Genomic DNA, 19,060 nt, shown 5'->3' on the forward strand with positions numbered 1-19,060 from the left:
GGACGCACCCCTTATAAAGGGAAATAACCCAAGGATATGATGGGCTTTTCCATTAAGAGTAGTGGGGAACGTGGGCATGTTCCCACGTTCCCATTTCCTATAGGATCGACATCTGAAGCCGACTATTGACGAGATGAGCGAATCAGGGGATCAAACCCACAGACAGCTTCGGTGAAAAATTTGAACAGCTTACGAGGGAGTAAGATGGAGAGAGGGTGACCGACGGACGAGAGGCCCTGCTCGTCGACGCAGCTACAACTGCAAAGCAACAAACCTTAACTAGCTCCAGAACAAAATCGCAAGCAACAAGACTCTCCTTTCTTTTCCGCGGCCAAGGAGAAGGAGACATGAGAAAGATCACGGTTTGTAGTGTACTCTCGCCTCTTATGAAAAAAAACTCTAATGGTCATTTAGACCAGGTGGAGTTGTACTCTCGCCTCTATTTACAAACAAAAAAAAACTGCAATGACCTTTTATACTAGATGGAGTTTACATGTTAGGGTTTAGAATTTAGTCCCATATCTTTTGTTTTTGATTGACGGAGTGGAACTAGTGCTATAAAAGAAGAGGCTATGACACTTTCTTATTCATACCTTTCTCGGCCTTTTGGCTAAGATCAAGTGTAGTATCTGTTCTTATCAGTTTAATATCTGATACGTGGACCATTGCTTCACTATGATATTAAATTAATTTTTGTTTTGGAGGGATCATTACAATAGCTTGTTATTAGATCCTTCACGTGTCATCCTTGTGTTGTACTTTTGCAAGGGTTCGGCGCACCCGACCAAGTTAAATTAAATTTTTATATTAAATTAAGTTTATTTTTAAATTATTAATTATAGTCCATTAAATTAAATCTTAAAATTTTATATATTTAAAAATAATTAAAATTACAAATGAAAGGAGATCCCATATTCAATATATCATCAAATGAATATTAAAAAAAACATCCTATAAAGATATTTTATATAAAAATATACTTTTTTCAATATTATTGTATCTACAACAACCTAATCAATTATTTTATTTTAATCAAATTTATTATTTAATTACCTGAATACCAATTTGGCTACACCGTGGGGGTAGAGTTTGGTTCAAGTTTGGCTTGAGGTTGGTTCGTTTAAATGTTATCAAGTTCTCAATTGAATTGGTATCAAGTACTCAACTTTCGCTGACTAATCCTGGGATGGTCAATCCAGACATAAAAATTTTCCACTGGTCCATCAATCCAATGTTCTTAGATCAATCATCTATCAGGGAAAATTCATCCGTTAATTCACCGAGATTTAAACTCGATCCTTAAATATTTGGGAAACTAAAAGTGTCCTATCATGGTACTATTACACAAGAACAACCTTATTTATTGTTTGAAACTTATTCAATTATTTATTAAATTTAATTATTTTATTTTATTTTATTTTTTAAACATGTTTATAAACAAGTTATTGATGATCATCATTCACCAATATACTTGTTCAAATTTATTCATAAATTTTTGAAGCATGTCTAATTAATTAAAATAGTGTTGTATTGAACGCACATAAATAATTTCATATTAAATTGAACACCAAACTTATTTTTGAACCATTGGTTCATTTACTGCCTTATCTGGCATGCTTGGGATATGCAACGAGGGCACAATGATAGGGCACGCTTGGGATGTGTACCGAGAGCACAATATTGTTACCATCTCGATGATCTTGAACCAACTCCAGACCAATGCTTTGGATAAATAGTCTCGCTCAGTCAAACTGACAAGTAAATTGTTCGGTAACATTGAAAGAACATGCAAAATGAAAGACCATGGGAAAACCCTAACCCTACGGTCTATGGAGGGCCCAAACTATAGGAGAATAACTCGAGGGGTGATTAGCTTGTGCGTTAGATTAACTAACATTTTAAGGCGCTTTCATACCTGGATGCAACAGAGTTGGGAAAGTAGGCAACAAAGTTCTTTAATATATTTTGCAATGGGAGAAGGAAGCACAAAGGCCAAACTAAGATTGGCATTCCACATCTCATCCCTCCAGGCTATTGCAAGTAGATATAAAAGAAACAAAACGAGTTCAATAGGATGAACTCAGCATAGCAAATGAGCACTATGTGAAAAATGACTTTTTACTTCGCCACAATTTACTTCGTCAATTTAAATATACGAAGTAAAAGTGTATAAGCAACTTCGCTGAAAAAATCGACGAAGTATATACAAATATAGACTTCGCAGATTTAAAAACACGGGCTTCGCTTTAAACTGAAATAAGCTATTACTTCGGAAAGTTGTTAAATACCGAAGTAGTAACGTCGTGAATACAATTTTTAGTGTTTACTCTGAAGTAATAGTACAAGAGTTAACTTTTATTTTGAGACCACTTTTATTTCCCCCCACTTTTTCGTTTTCTTGGGTTAGGGCTTCCCTCTGCCGAAATTGATTTTTTGGACCTCCTCTTCCTTCCCCTTCATTTCAGTCCTCTCCGTTCCCCCTCGTTAGGGCTTCCGATTTGGAGTCTTAGGAAACAGAGATGAAGGTTTCCTCGTTAGGGCTTCCGAAATAAGGTTTGGCAACTTGAACTTTCTTACGCAGGGTTTAGGTTGCAAGTGTTTGAGATATACCGTATGTTTTCAATTTGATAGAGCTGGTGGAAGGCTGAGGTCCAGGTTTCTTTCCTTCGATTTCTTTTTCTTATTCTTTTTCTTTTTCTCCTCCTTTATTTTGCAAAATCATGTTTTAGACGGTCTCCAATTTGTTGTAGGTTTAGTGCTATTCTTCCAACAAAGACAAGTGTTTGGAATTTTTTTTTTGCTTTTTTTTTCAGTCTCTATGTTTACGAGGTCATTACCTAAAGGGCTGATTCATGATGCTTTTTTGGAGTAGATACTTCTGTTTTCGGTTGTTCTTTATTTGGTTTGTTGTTGTGGATCGTGATGAGACCAGTGGTGGGGGCTGCCATTGTCCTCACTGGTCAGTGGGAAGGCAAGGAACACAAATTTTCAGCGACGGCAACTGCTTCTGGTGGCCCACAGACCTTCAAAGGTTTCTCCGGTGAAGTCTTGGGGAAGAAGAGTGTGGCAACCTTGGAAACCGTGGCCAGCAAGGCAAGAGAGGTTGCATTCAAATTTTGTGCCCCGAAAGTCAAAATGAACAGGGAGGGCGGTGGTTTCAAGAATGGCACGTCACCGCTGGAGCTGTGCACGACATTTTCCAAAGTAGAGATCAGTCAAGGCACGACATTTGAAATACAAAATTTGAATTCATTCTAAGCAATTCAGTCAAGGCACGACATTTGAAATTTTGAAATTTGAATTCAGTCAAAGAAATTCAGTCAAGACATGGCATTTGCGGCATTTGAAAGTCGAAAATTGAATTCAGTCAACAAAATTCAGTCAAGGCACGTCATTTCAAATTCAAAATTTGAATTCACAATTTGTTGCTGTAAAATAGTATCAACTACTTCAGTTATTACCAAAAATTTCAAAGTCGTATCTATCTATTACTTCGATCCAGAACGAAGCTAAATGTAATTTAATCGATAATTACTTCAGAAATTAATGATATATGACGAAGTAAAAGTAATCCATTACTTTATTTTTAACCGAAGTTAAAGTAGGTATATTACTTCACAACAAATACTATAGATGAAGTCGAAAAGGATTAATTACTTCGGTGTTTTTAAAAACCGACGAAGTTATATGCACTTTTTACTTCGTAATATGTCCGAACCCGACACCCAATACGACTTCGGAGTTTATCCGAAGTAAAATGAATCTTTTTACTACACGCGTGTCTACTTCGGTAAAAACAGGTCTTTTACTTCAGGTAATCAACGAAGTAAAAAGTCGTTTTTCACATAGTGGAGAACCACCAAAACCTCAAGAGTAAGATGCATGAATTGAGACTTCCTCCTCAAAATATTTGACAATACGATTGATTATGTTTGAAAATTGAAAAGAGGGCATGCTGGCAATGGTTACTTGGTTATTGATTGGAATAAGACTTTTTACTATGAGAAAAAGTTTTCCTTTGATCTCGCACACACTAAAACAAGCAAAAAAAAAATGTTAGTGACCAGAAACCAGGGGAAGTCTTTGGCGATAGCCCTCCGACGCTAATGACGCAAAGCCTCTACGAGTGGCGGCCATGAGCACAACCACCGGCCAATATCAGAGCAAACTTTGTGGGTGTTCCTCAAGGCCTACGACGTCGGCAATTGGGGAAGTTTGCGACATGGACACTATTTTTCCATGTGTTGGCAGCAGGCAACAAAATCGATCGGAGCGGCAGGAAAAGAGAGCAAAAGGAAGGGGTAGAAATTTTAAGCAGGAGATTTGTCATGCATTTATAACTAACTATGTGCTATGATACCATTGTTGATACTCTAAATGCACGAATCAAAACGAATTAAAATGGTAAACACTTACAACGATCTCCCACAGATCTACAATCGACGACGATTGGACTTGCTGCCGGAAGAGCAATCATAGGATTGGAAAGCTCTCCACAATTCCACGAACCAAATCTCACCGTCTCAGATATTCTTCTCACTCTCTCGTTGTCTCTTTCTCTACACTGTGAATCATCCGCCATGATCCTTGGACGCATCCCTTATAAAGGAAAATAACTCAAGGATATACTGGACTTTTCCATTAATAGTAGTGGGGAACGTGGGCATGCTCCTACGTTCCCATTTCCTATAGGATCAACATCTGAAGCCGACTAGTGATGAGCCGAGCGAATCGGGGGATCAAACCTACAGACACCTTAGGCAAAGAATTTGATCAGCTTACGAGGGAGCGAGGCGGAGAGAGGTTGACTGACGGAGGAGATGTCCTGCTTGTCGACGCAGCTGCAGCGACGAAACAACAAACCTTAACTGCCTCCAGAACAAAATCACAAGCAACAAGACTCTCCTTTCTTTTCCGTGGCGAAGGAGAAGGAGGTGTGAGAAAGATCACGATTTGCAGTGTACTCTCGCCTCTTCTTAAAAAAAAAACTCTAATGGCCATTTATACCAGGGGTTCATTACAATAGCTTGCTACTAAATCCTTCACGTGTCATCCTTGTGTTACACTTTTACAGGGGTTCGGCTCACTTGACCAACTTAAATTAAATTTTTATATTAAATTAAGTCTATTTTTAAATTATTAATTATAGTCCATTAAATTAAATCTTAAAATTTTATATATTGGCTGGAACATATAATTTCACAACCACGAGTATAATAGCACAATAAAAATATGAAACTACTCTAGCAATGGCAAACAACCATATCACTCCAACAATAGGAGGTATCAAACTACAATGCGGAAATAAACTCAATTACAATCTCAACTTCATAATAACATAAACTAAAACTCTAAACAGGTAGGTCCTGAAAATTCACTAGCGAACTCTGGATCTCTCCATAGTCCTGGCATCACACACACTGTCACAGCATCTCCTTGTCGCCTTCCTTCTTATACTTTTCCTTTTCCTTTATCTGCAGTAGGAGGAAAATAGTATCTATAAGCTAAAAGCTTAGTGAGCGCTATCCTACTCACAAAATCTCGATATGCATGTATATAAATAAAAACATGCTAAAACTGAATGCTAACATGTAAAGCTACTCATGCTCATAAATAGACAAGAAATCAACTAACTGGAAAACTAACATGTATAGCTACTCATGCTCATGAATAGCAAAGAAATCATATCATGCTAACTGAAATACTAAACATGTATAGCTAATCATGCTCATAAATAGCAAAGGAACTAACTAAAAAGCTAACATGTAAAGCTAATCATGCTCATAAATAGCAAAGAAATCTAACTAACTGAAATACTAAACATGTATAGCTAATCATGCTCATAAATAGCAAAGGAATCATGCTAACTGAAATACTAAACATGTATAGCTAATCATGCTCATAAATAGCAAAGGAATCATACTAACTGAAATACTAAACATGTACAGCTAATCATAGAACTATCATGTGTACCAATAGGAAACTGAACTGATACATTAGCTGAACTAATTAATGCTAAACTGAGTCTAACTTGTATTCACATAACTAATTTGTGAAGTTTTGAAAACTATTTACATAATAGATTAAAATAATAATCATGCTGTTGATGGGCCCGGCAACTGTACTTGTTGTGCGCGCATCCCTAACTAAACCCGGGATTGCAAGTTCCGAGTCTAGTAAGGTTTACTAGGTTATCTAAACCTAGGGACGACTGTGGGAGCCCAACCCAATGGATATCTAATCCAGTACAGTGCCACTGCTGAAAATAAAATACTGATTTCAAAGCTAATTTTCTTATCTTGCTTTTACTAGGTTATCTGAACCTAGAACTAGGTTATCTGAACCTAGAGGCGACTGTGGGAGCCCACCCATTGGACCGTAGTCCCATATAAGTTGAAGCAAGACTAAATAAGTTATTTTAAATGCTTCTACTGCATTTACTGAGCTATTAAAATGCCTACTGTAGCATTATATTGAGCTAAGCATTTTATCAAGCACTTGGGGTGCACTAGAACACACTCTACGTACTGAAAATCTGTATACAAAGCTTAACATAAATCTGCGTGTAAAGCTTAATAAAAATCTGCATATAAGTTTATCAAAATCTGCATACTAAGCTTATCTAAAATCTGCATGCTATAAAAATAGGACTGCTCATGTTATTCCAATAGCAAATAAGAAACTAGAACAACTTAAGCATGCTGTGATTGTAAAACCAATTCAACTACTAGGCACGCAATAGAATCTAGAAAATAAAGGAATCATTGCTGCATGGAATTAACAGTATATCATGCTTCATTAGGAAATACTAAACAGCAATGAAAGGAACTCAACTAAGTTCTGCATTTGCTAATAAAAGCATGCTTATTCATATCCAGCAAATAGCACAAAACAAAACTAATACATGCTGGAATTAAAACCTTTATAATGCTTGTTTCAATGATATAAATGAAATATCAATCTGCACATGTACAAGACTAAATTCAGGACATGCATGCTATAACAGAACACAAGCATCAAGCAAATAAATACCTTTAAGCATGCTATAACAGAACTTAAGCATCAAGCAAATAGGTCCCTAGCTACCCTATTCTATAAAGCATGATCTGGAAGCCATAGGAAAAATCCGAATACAAAGGAAGGAACTAAAACTCAACCTTAAGCTTAAAACTGTTCATGCTCGAAACATTAGTTAGGGCATCCAAAAACCAAACTTAATCATGCATATTCTTCCTTGAAGACTCACGGCAGAAAACTAAAGGAACCAACAAATTAAACTAACTCATAATACTCAATGTGCATATATTTGTATATACATCAAAACTGAAGCTAAAATGCCTAATAAACACATGCTGGTCCAGTAAGCTATAAAGGAAATCAAATTGGCATGTCTAATTAAGCTACAAAAGAATAAGTCTACTAAGGAACATAAACAACCTTGAATCCGATCCAAAATTTGCTCACAAGAAACAACAAAGCAGAAAGGGAACACATCTTCAAAGAAAACCTGAACCTGTCCCCAAAACTATAAGTTATCCTGAAGAAATCAAGAATCCGAAATCTCCATACACGGCAGCAAGCTTCTAAAGCAACAAGATCTAAACTCTACCGAATCCAAACTACAATTCGAAACAACACAATCTGTTTCCCTTCTTTGAAATTCTCGACAACAAAGTGAAGTAATTCTGCTTAGTGAAGAAAAACTAGGGTTCACGGCATCAAGATGTGAAACTAGGGTTCATGTGTGCTTCGGAAGAAAAGTGAGAAACTAAAGAAATTCGGAGCTATCCTACTGCAGGTGAGAAGCAACTCACCTTCGTTTCCTTGATTCACAGCCGAAGGAGGAACCTTCTAGTGCTTCTAGGGCTCGGGTGAACTTGAAATCGGGGCCTCTTCCTTGCTCACGGCTTCCTTCTTGACGAGCGACCTCGGATCGACGAAGAACTCACGGAAGAAGACGCTCGCCAACCGCCGGAGACGAAGCCCTAGCTTCGTCTCTGTTTTCGCCCGAGAGGAAAAACGCCGTCACGAGAGGAGGAGAGGAGAAGATTTTTGTCACGGGGAAAACCTAAGTTCTCTTCTTATAACTTTAATATTCTGTTAACTAACTATTGCTTAAATACAACTTGATTCGGGTTTTATTAACAAACCCGTGGTTGGTCTGTTGGTGGGCTGCGTTCTGCTTAAAGCCCAACTCGAGGGATCGAATCCCAGCTGCAACCATTTTATTTTAAATATTCTAACTTATGCTTAAATATATTTGTTCTCCTATCTAGTTAACAAATCGAGCACAGCTCGGTTGGTCGGGCCGAGTTCTGCTCGGGCCGAGGAGCTCGGTTCGAAACCCAGCTTCTTCAACTTATTTTCCTTCTTATTATTCTCCATTACCATGTTCTACATCATATACATTTCATCTCATTTATTATTAACAAAACGTTTCCAGACCAGTTGGTTGGCTAAGTCCGGATTCGGGTCCGGGGTCTTGGGTTCAAAACCCGGCTTCAACATTTTTTTGTCACAACTTCTTTCTTTTGGTAAAAATACCAAACGACCTCCAAAAATTCCATAAAAATACTCTAAAAATTTCTAAAAATCTCTAGAATTTTTCTAAAGCATTTATAAATTTTAATAAGGTCTTTTAGGACTCGAAATAGGGAAAATTGGGTCGTTACATCATCCTTGTGTTGCACTTTTGCAGGGGTTCGGCTCACCCGACCAAGTTAAATTAAATTTTTATATTAAATTAAGTTTATTTTTAAATTATTAATTATAGTCCATTAAATTAAATCTTAAAATTTTATATATTTAAAAATAATTAAAATTACAAATAAAAGGAGATCCCATATTCAATATATCATCAAATGAATATTAAAAAAAAACATCCTATAAAGATATTTTATATAAAAATATACTTTTTTCGATATTATTGTATCTACAACAACCTAATCAATTATTTTATTTTAATCAAATTTATTATTTATATAATACTCTTATATTAAAATATTACTTGGTCAAAATCATTTAAATTTTATTAAAATTAATTTAAATTATTAAAATCATTTAAAAATATTTGTAACACCTACCTAAATTGTTGTTATACAACTCCTAGTGACGAGCCGAGCGAATTGGGAGATCAAACCCACATATGACTTCGGCGGGAAATTCGATCAGCTTACGAGGGAGCGAGGCGGAGAGAGGGTGAGCGACGGAGGAGAGGTCCTGCTCGCCGACGCAGCTGCAACGGTGAAGCAACAAACCTTAACTGCCTCTAGAACAAAATCGCAAGCAACAAGACTCTCATTTCTTTTCCGCGGCCAAGGAGAAGGAGACATGAGAAAGATCACGGATTGCAATGTACTCTCGCCTCTTTTTTAAAAAAATCTGTAATGGCCATTTAGACTAGGTGGACTTGTACACTAGCCTCTTCTTGCAAAAAAACAAAGAAACTACTGTAATGACCTTTTATACTAGATGGAGTTTAGAGTTTAGGGTTTAGAATTTAGTCCCATATCATTTGTTTTTATTGGCGGAGTGGAACTAGTGCTATAAAAGAAGAGGCTATGGTTCAATTTTATTCATACCTTTCTCGGCCTTTTGGCTAAGATCAAGTGTAGTATCTGTTCTTATCAGTTTAATATCTGATACGTGGATCATTGATTCACTATGATATTAAATTAATTTTTGTTTTGGGGAGGGATCATTACAATAGCTTGCTACTAGATCCTTCACGTGTCATCCTTGTGTTGCACTTTTGCAGGGGTTCGGCGCACCCGACCAAGTTAAATTAAAATTTTATATTAAATTAAGTTTATTTTTAAATTATTAATTATAGTCCATGAAATTAAATCTTAAAATTTTATATATTTAAAAATAATTAAAATTACAAAAATAATTGAATTTTTTTTACTAATTTAATTAAAACTTTAAATTTGATTAGGTTATTCAAATATAATTGAAGAACCATAATTAGGGTAGTTTATTTTTTTAATTTGGTTAGAAAAAATAATTTTACTCCGCCCAAGAAAGATAAATCACATACCAAACAACTTTCTAAGTGGGATGACATTTAATCCTTAGGGAATACCAATTTGATTACACCGTGAGGACAGAGTTTGGTTCGTTTAGATGTTATCAAGTTCTCAATTTAGTTGGTATTCAACTTTCGTTGACTAATCCTGGGTTGATCAATCAAGCCATGAAAATTTTCCACCGGTCCATCAATCCAGTTTTCTTAGATCAACCATCCATTAGAGAAAATTCATCCGTTAATTCACCGAGATTTAAACTCGATCCTTAAATATTTTGGAAACTAAAAAAAGTGCCCTACCGTGGTACTATTAAACAAGAACAAACTTATTTATTGCTTGAAACTTATTCAATTAGTTATTAAATTTAATAATTTAAACTTATTTAATTTTATTTATTTAGCATGTTTATAAAAAAGTTATTGATGATCATTATTCACCATTATAATTTTTCAAATTTATTCGTAAGTTATTGAAGCATGTCCAATTAATTAAAATTGTGTGTATTGAACGAACATAAATAACTCCGTATTAAACTGAACACTAAACTTATTTTGAACCATTGGTTCATATGCAACAAGGAGACAATGATAGGGCATGCTTGGGAAGTGTACCGAGAGCACAATGTTGTTACCATCTCGATGATCTTCAACCAACTTCAAACCAATGCTTTGGATAAACAGGCTCGCTCAGTCAAACTGATAAGTAGATTGTTCGATCACACCGAAAGAATTGGCCAAATGAAAGACCATGGGAAAACCCTAACCCTACGGTCTACAGAGGGCCCGAACTATAGGAGAATAACTCGAGGGTGATTAGCTTCCGAGTTAGATTAACTAACATGTTAATGCGATTTCATACCAGGAAGAAACAGAGTTGGGAAAGTAGGCAACAAAGTTCTTTAATATATTTTGCAATGAGAGAAGGAAGCAGAAGGGCCAAAGTAAGATTGACTTTCCACATCTCTTCCCTTCAGGCTATTGCAAGTTGATATAAAAGAAACAAAACGAGTTCAATAGGATGAACCTAGCATATCAAATGAGAACCACCAAAACCTCAAGAGTAAGATGCATGAATTGAGACTGCCTCCTCAAAATATTTGACAATACGATTGATCATGTCTGAAAATTGAAAGGAGGGTGTGCTAGCAATGGTGACTTGGTTATTGGTTTGAATAAGACTTTTTACTCTGAGATAAGGTTTTCCTTCGATCCCACACACACTAAAACAAACAAACAAAATGCTAGTGCCCAGAAATCAGTGGAAGTCTTTGGAGAAGGGCCTTCGACGCTCAAATCAGTAAAAATTCCGAATGGGTGAGTGAAGAACAGTAGAGAACGTTTATGTGAGAGTAAGCTTGAGATGTTGAACAAAACATACTTTGGCAACGGAGAGGGCTCCCTTTTTATACCACCTCTCATAACCTCGTAATCATGAGGTGATGAAGAATGTCAGAGGTTGATAATGGAAAGTAAAAAACTTGTGCAATAACTGTCCAAGGAATCTTCCCTTACCCACATGTGTATCTCCTTTGTTGTTTATAACTTATGTCATTGATGAGGTAGTTAAAGGAATATGCTGTCATAAGTGGTCGGTTGATGATAAACATGATAATCCCCCAGAAAGGTTTTGGAAGAATATTCTTTAACATAAGGTTGTTACTTTGACAAGTAGTTAGGATTTGCTGCTCATATTGTCTCATGAGGAACACGAACTCTCTAGTGCTCGCCGTGAAGACACGGACGCCATCAAGGGCATCCCGGGTTGCAGTCACATCGACACCCCCCGTAACGATTGCGACGCAGCTCGAAGGATCGACATCTGAAGTCGATTAGTGATGAGTTGAGCGAATCAGGGGATCAAACCCAGAGAATTCAGTGGAGAATTTGATGTGCTTACAAGGGAGCGAGGCGGAGATAAATTCCAGCTTGATACTATCACGAGTATAATAATTAAATTATTAATTATAATATTTGAAAATAATTTTTTTAAATCAATAAATTTAAAAATTTATCGAAATCATGAGCATTGGGTTAAATTTAATTGGGATTAAAAATCAATATAAATTGCAGTTATAATAGTGTTTAGAATTTTTTTAATTAGGATTAAAAATAAACATAAATCATAACTTATAATAGTGTTTAAATAATCAAATTTTTTAACCAATTTAATTTTTTGCTTTCATTTATTTTCAGAATTGAATAAATGGAATAAATCATTGTTTTTTTAATGAAATTTTGAAATAACTTAATCAAAATTTTAAATTTGATTAGTTTATTCAATTAGGGTGGTTTATTTTTTGAATTTGGTTAGAAAAAGTGATTTTACTCCACCCAAACATCTCTCATCTATTAGGGTCAATTTATAGCTAGGGGGAAGGGGGGGTGAATAGCTCTTCATGCTTCATTGGCTTGATTCGTGATGAGGATATGCAGCGGATAGAACTCTAAGCAAAACTCACAACACAAACACAAGGATTTACTTGGTATCCACTTCAAGAAGAGGTGACTAATCCAAGAATCCATACACGACACGCTCTCCACTATGAAAAATACTTCTTCTCGGTAACTACCGGAGGTGGAGAAAACTCGTACAAACTCACACAACAAGATACAACTCTAAGCAAGAAGTAACTACAAGAATACAAATGAAAAACTTCTTCTTGCTTGATCTCTTGTTGATGAAGACGCCTCTGGACCCTTTGGAAAGTGCAACAACACCTCTCTTCCAAGCTCTAAGTCCGGCGGTGAGTAGTTAAGAATATCACGTGAGCGCTGGAAGAAGGCTCGAGTAGAACTACTGAGAAGAAAGCTCGCCACAGCTTTATACACTGCGCCTCTAGGGCCCCCAATCGATTAGGCTTGCTCCTAATCGATTGCCATGTGAGATCCGCGCCATCCTAGCCGTCCAAAGCTTGCTACTTGTGCAACGGTCATATCACAATTGATTGGTCTATCGATTGGGGAGACTTGAATCGATCATCTGATTGATTTAGAGCGTCTTTGTGTTCTCACTCGAAAAGGCTTGAATCGATTGGTCGATCGATTCATCCTTTCTCTCGTCGTGTGAGATTTCCAACCCCAATCGATCGGTTGATCGATTGGGGATGCTTCTGTACTCACGATTCAAGCTCCCAATTGATCGGCTGATCGATTGGGCTGCTGTTTATCGCAACACTTTCCCAATCAATCGGTTGATCGATTGGGCTTCGGTTCAATTGATTGGGATCAAACCCAGAGAATTCAGTGGAGAATTTGATGTGCTTACAAGGGAGCGAGGCGGAGATAAATTCCAGCTTGATACTATCACGAGTATAATAATTAAATTATTAATTATAATATTTGAAAATAATTTTTTTAAATCAATAAATTTAAAAATTTATCGAAATCATGAGCATTGGGTTAAATTTAATTGGGATTAAAAATCAATATAAATTGCAGTTATAATAGTGTTTAGAATTTTTTTAATTAGGATTAAAAATAAACATAAATCATAACTTATAATAGTGTTTAAATAATCAAATTTTTTAACCAATTTAATTTTTTTGCTTTCATTTATTTTCAGAATTGAATAAATGGAATAAATCATTGTTTTTTTAATGAAATTTTGAAATAACTTAATCAAAATTTTAAATTTGATTAGTTTATTCAATTAGGGTGGTTTATTTTTTGAATTTGGTTAGAAAAAGTGATTTTACTCCACCCAAACATCTCTCATCTATTAGGGTCAATTTATAGCTAGGGGGAAGGGGGGGGTGAATAGCTCTTCATGCTTCATTGGCTTGATTCGTGATGAGGATATGCAGCGGATAGAACTCTAAGCAAAACTCACAACACAAACACAAGGATTTACTTGGTATCCACTTCAAGAAGAGGTGACTAATCCAAGAATCCATACACGACACGCTCTCCACTATGAAAAATACTTCTTCTCGGTAACTACCGGAGGTGGAGAAAACTCGTACAAACTCACACAACAAGATACAACTCTAAGCAAGAAGTAACTACAAGAATACAAATGAAAAACTTCTTCTTGCTTGATCTCTTGTTGATGAAGACACCTCTGGACCCTTTGGAAAGTGCAACAACACCTCTCTTCCAAGCTCTAAGTCCGGCGGTGAGTAGTTAAGAATATCACGTGAGCGCTGGAAGAAGGCTCGAGTAGAACTACTGAGAAGAAAGCTCGCCACAGCTTTATACACTGCGCCTCTAGGGCCCCCAATCGATTAGGCTTGCTCCTAATCGATTGCCATGTGAGATCCGCGCCATCGTAGCCGTCCAAAGCTTGCTACTTGTGCAACGGTCATATCACAATTGATTGGTCTATCGATTGGGGAGACTTGAATCGATCAGCTGATTGATTTAGAGCGTCTTTGTGTTCTCACTCGAAAAGGCTTGAATCGATCGGTCGATCGATTCATCCTTTCTCTCGTCGTGTGAGATTTCCAACCCCAATCGATCGGTTGATTGATTGGGGATGCTTCTGTACTCACGATTCAAGCTCCCAATTGATCGGCTGATCGATTGGGCTGCTGTTTATCGCAACACTTTCCCAATCGATCGGTTGATCGATTGGGCTTCGGTTCAATTGATTGGCTAATCGATTGACCACCCTTGACTTGCTTAACTCAAGCCCAAGGGTTCCCAAATTCAACGTCCAGTCAACCGTGACCTGTTGGGACTCCTCATGCCTAGCATTCTATCAACCTTGACCTACTGGGACTTCTTCACCAAGTGTCATGTCAATTCTTTGCCAAGTGTTCGGTCCCCCATGACCCACTTGGACTTCCTTCCACCAGATGTCCGGTCACCCTTGACCCATCTAGATTTCCTTGTGCCAAGTATCCGATCACTCCTTTGACCTACTTGGACTTCTCAACACCAGGTGTCCGGTCAACCTTGACCCACTTGGATTTCCACGTGCCTGGCTTCACTCACCAGGTCGTTCCATCTGCCTAGCTTCACTCACTAGAACTTTTCATCTGCTTGACTTCACTTACCAGGATTTTCACCTAGCTTCACCCACTAGGATTTTCACCTGGTTTCACTCACCGGGACTTTCACTTGCTTGGCTTTACTCACCAGGACTTTCAACTACCTAGCTTCACGCACCAAGACTTTCACCACCAAGTGTCCAATCAACATTGACTCACTTGGATTTTCCTTTCTACCAACCTTCCTGTTGGACTTGTCTTTGCCAAATCTCCAGTTAGAACTTTCCCAGTCAAGTAACCAGTCAACATTGACCTACTTGACTCTTTTTCACATCAAACTTGTCAAACTTTGACCAGAGGAGATTTGCACCAACAATCTCCCCAATTGGATGATTGCACCTACAATTTCCATATATTACCAAATATCAAAACTCAAACATCAAGACTCAAGCTTGAGCCAACTCAAGCTTAGTCAACTTGATCAACCTTAACCCAGGGATATTGCACCAACATCATCATCGACTCCAGAACCAGAAAAAAAAAGTAAATCACATACCGAACAACTTTCTAAGAGGGAGGATATTTAATCCTTAGGGAATGAACCCGGAGAATGAAACACCTATACTACCAGAATACCAAATTGGCTACACTGCAGGGGAAGAGTTTGGTTCAAGTTTGGCTTGAGGTTGGTGCGTTTAGATGTTATCAAGTTTTCAATTTAGTTGGTACCAAGTATTCAACTTTCTCCGACTAATCCTAGGATGACCAATTTGACCCATGTAAATTTCCCATCGGTCCATCAGTCCAGCGTTCTTAAATCAACCGCCTATTAGAGATAATTCATCTGTTAATTCATCAAAACTGAAACTCGGTCCTTAAATATATGGGAAACTAAAAAAGTACCCTACAGTTGTACCATTACAACTAGAACAACCTTATTTGATTGTTTAAAACTTATTCAACTAGTTGTTAAATTTAATAATTCAAACTTATTTTATTTATTTATTTATTTTACAAGTTTATAAAAAATTTATTGATGATGTTTATTCACCAATATACATGTTCAAGTTTATTCGTAAGTTGTTCTAGCTTGTCCAATTAATTAAAATCGTGTGTATTGCATGAATATAAATAGTTCCGTATCTAGTAGAACACTAAACTTATTTCTGAACCATTGGTTCATTTACCGCCCTATCCGATATGCTTGGGATATGTACCGAGAGCACAATGTTGTTACCATCTCGATGATCTTGAACCAACTCCAGACCAATGCTTTGGATAAACAGACTCGCTTAGTCAAACTGATAAGTAGATTGTTTGATCACACCAAAAGAACTAGCCAAATGAAAGACCATGGGAAAACCCTAACCCTATGGTCTATGGAGATCCCAAACTATAGGAGAATAACTTGAGGGGTGATTAGCTTGTGGATTAGATTAACTAACATGTTAAGGCACTTTCAAACTAGGAAGCAACAAAGTTGGGAAAGTAGGCAACAAAGTTCTTTAATATATTTTGCAATGGGAGAAGGAAGCATAAAGGCCAAAGTAAGATCGGCTTTCCACATCTCTTCCCTTCCGGTTATTGCAAGTAGATATAAAAGAAACGAAATGAGTTCAATAGGGCAAACCACCAAAACTTCAAGAGTAAGATGCATATCATATGAGAACCACCAAAACTGCAAGAGTTAGATGCATGAATTAAGACTTCCTCCTCAGAATATTTGACAGTACGATGATCCCTATAAGTTAGCAACTTTGCCAATATCATGAGACATGGAGTGTAAAGACCCGCCTTCTAACTAAGCTGTAAGGCCGGACCGTCACATTATGCTGTGCTAAACTATATCCATGACCATCACTAAATCTAGATGCGGAAGCTGTACTAATTAAAACTTTGCTAAGCGCTTATCATTTCTTAATTCTATATGTGCTAAGGGGTGTAATCTAACTATTCATGACATATTTTACATCCTCCATGGTCAAGGAACTGAACTAAGGGTCTTCCGGCTGTTGTCAGGCCTCCCAATCGATCCATGGATCGATTGGAATGGTCTAATCGATCCAGAGATCGACCCAGCATGCTACTGTATGCGGAACTTAGGTTGGATCGATCCAGTGATCGATCCCAGGGCTTTCTGTTCGCGACAAAAGGCATCCGGATCGATCGGCTGATCGATCTAGGAGCTTACTGTTCACGGTACGAACTTCTCAATCGATCGGTCGATCGATTGAGAAGCCTCCAATCGATCAGTCGATCGATTGGGGTTTCTGATTTCGTACCAGAAGTCTGATTTCAGCACTGTTTCGTGCCTCAATCACACATACAAGTTCTAAAACAACTGGGAAACATACTAATAACACATAACTAGGATTATGAGTATAAATACTAACAATCTAAGCAAGTCTTTCATGAGTCAAGGCATTAAAATAACTAGAAATGCAGAAAATAACATTATATGAAAACTAAAGTCTTAGTTTGCTAATTTCTCTAAGATCTTTATTCCAGGTTCCATCCACACACATCTTCATCGTTGCATTGACCTCCAGCCTCCGCTAGTCCATCTTCCCTTTACCTTTATCTGCAGTATAAGGAAAATAGTATCTATAAGCTTGAGAGCTTAGTAAGAAACCATCTACCTCACTAAAACATGCATACGATGCAATTTATATTTTTAAAACATGCTATTTGAAACATACAAATACTGAACATGTAAGGGCATAGCATGACATACAAACAAACTAGTCATGGCAATAAGTGCTAACATAAACTAGCATATTGTATCAATAGAAAACTGAACTGATACACAAACTGAACTAAGTTAATTCTAAACTAATGCTAAAGCTGTACTGAATCCACATAACTATTTGTGAAGTTTTGAAAACTATTTTCATAAATAGATTAAAATAATAATCATGCTGCTGTTTGGGCCCGACAACTGTACGTGCTATGCGCGCATCCCTAACTAGACCCGGGTTTGCAAGTCCTGAATTTAGTAGGGTTACTAGGTTATCTGAATCTAGGGACGACTTTGGGAGCCCAGCCCAATGGATATCTAATCCAGTACAGTGCCACTAAGAAAGTAAAATACTGAACATAAGCTAATAATTCTTGTCTTGCTTTTACTAGGTTGTCTAAACCCAGAACTAGGTTATCTAAACCTAGAGGCGACTGTGGGAGCCCACCCATTGGACATCTAGTCCTGTAATAGTTGTAGCAAGACTAAATGAGCTATAAAAATGTTGCTATGGCATTTATCTAAGCTACCAAAATGCCTAAGTTGCATTTTAACTGTGCTAACAATTTAATCGGACACCTAGTGTGCGCTAATTCGCATCCTTTATGTCGGAAATCTACATACTATTAAACTGAAGCATAAATTCATACGAAAGCTACTTATACTGCAGGTGAGGGGTTTCTTACCTCCTGTTCGGACTTTCTTACAAATCGAATTGCTAGGTTTTCCGGAGGAGAGATCTCTTCGACGATCTTCTCGCGTCTATGCGTTCCTCTCGCGGAGGGGAGCATCCTCGTGTCGGAGTCGTCGCCGGAAAGTACCCCTATGGCCCTAGGGACGGAACCCTAGGTGTGCTTGTGGTTGGCGCCGAGAGAAGAAGAGGAGAAGGGGGGGGGCGGCGTGGCTAGGGTGAGGAAAAGTTACGTTAAAAATAACTCTTCACTTATTAATTCCCTATTTATATTAAGTGGTTAATTTCGCCCAACTCTAATATAAATTTAATTGCCTCCCTTTTCTTTCAGCATGGCCCTGCTGGGTTCACTTGGTTACTGGAGTCCGCTAAAAGTCGTAGGATCCAATAGGTCTCGGGTTCAATTCCCGCGTAGGCTATTTTATGATTCCATTTATTTTTGCTACCTCCGCTACTCGAAAAATTCTGTAAAAATATCCTAAAATTCCAGAAAAAATACTAGGATATTTCTAATAATTATTTTGAGAATTTTTGGGCGTTACAATCCCCCATACCTTATTAAAAGTTCATCCTCTAACTTAGAATAACTCTGGGTACTTCTGTCTCATGCTGGCTTCTGTCTCCCATGTTGCCTCTTCTGCTGTGTGATTTTGACAAATGACTTTTACTAATGG

General features: G+C 37.3%; 2 non-coding genes across 2 annotated transcripts; both read left to right on the forward strand.

Moving 5' to 3' along the window:
* The first annotated feature begins 589 nt into the window (after positions 1-589).
* On the forward strand, positions 590-785 carry LOC122044761. The gene has a single exon (XR_006129769.1). It is a non-coding gene; the product is annotated as a U2 spliceosomal RNA (small nuclear RNA).
* An 8,792-nt stretch (positions 786-9,577) lies between these two features.
* On the forward strand, positions 9,578-9,775 carry LOC122044606. The gene has a single exon (XR_006129638.1). It is a non-coding gene; the product is annotated as a U2 spliceosomal RNA (small nuclear RNA).
* The last annotated feature ends 9,285 nt before the right edge of the window (positions 9,776-19,060 follow it).

The sequence above is a fragment of the Zingiber officinale genome, chromosome 2A (genome assembly GCF_018446385.1).
Source record: "Zingiber officinale cultivar Zhangliang chromosome 2A, Zo_v1.1, whole genome shotgun sequence".
Taxonomy (NCBI): domain Eukaryota; kingdom Viridiplantae; phylum Streptophyta; class Magnoliopsida; order Zingiberales; family Zingiberaceae; genus Zingiber; species Zingiber officinale.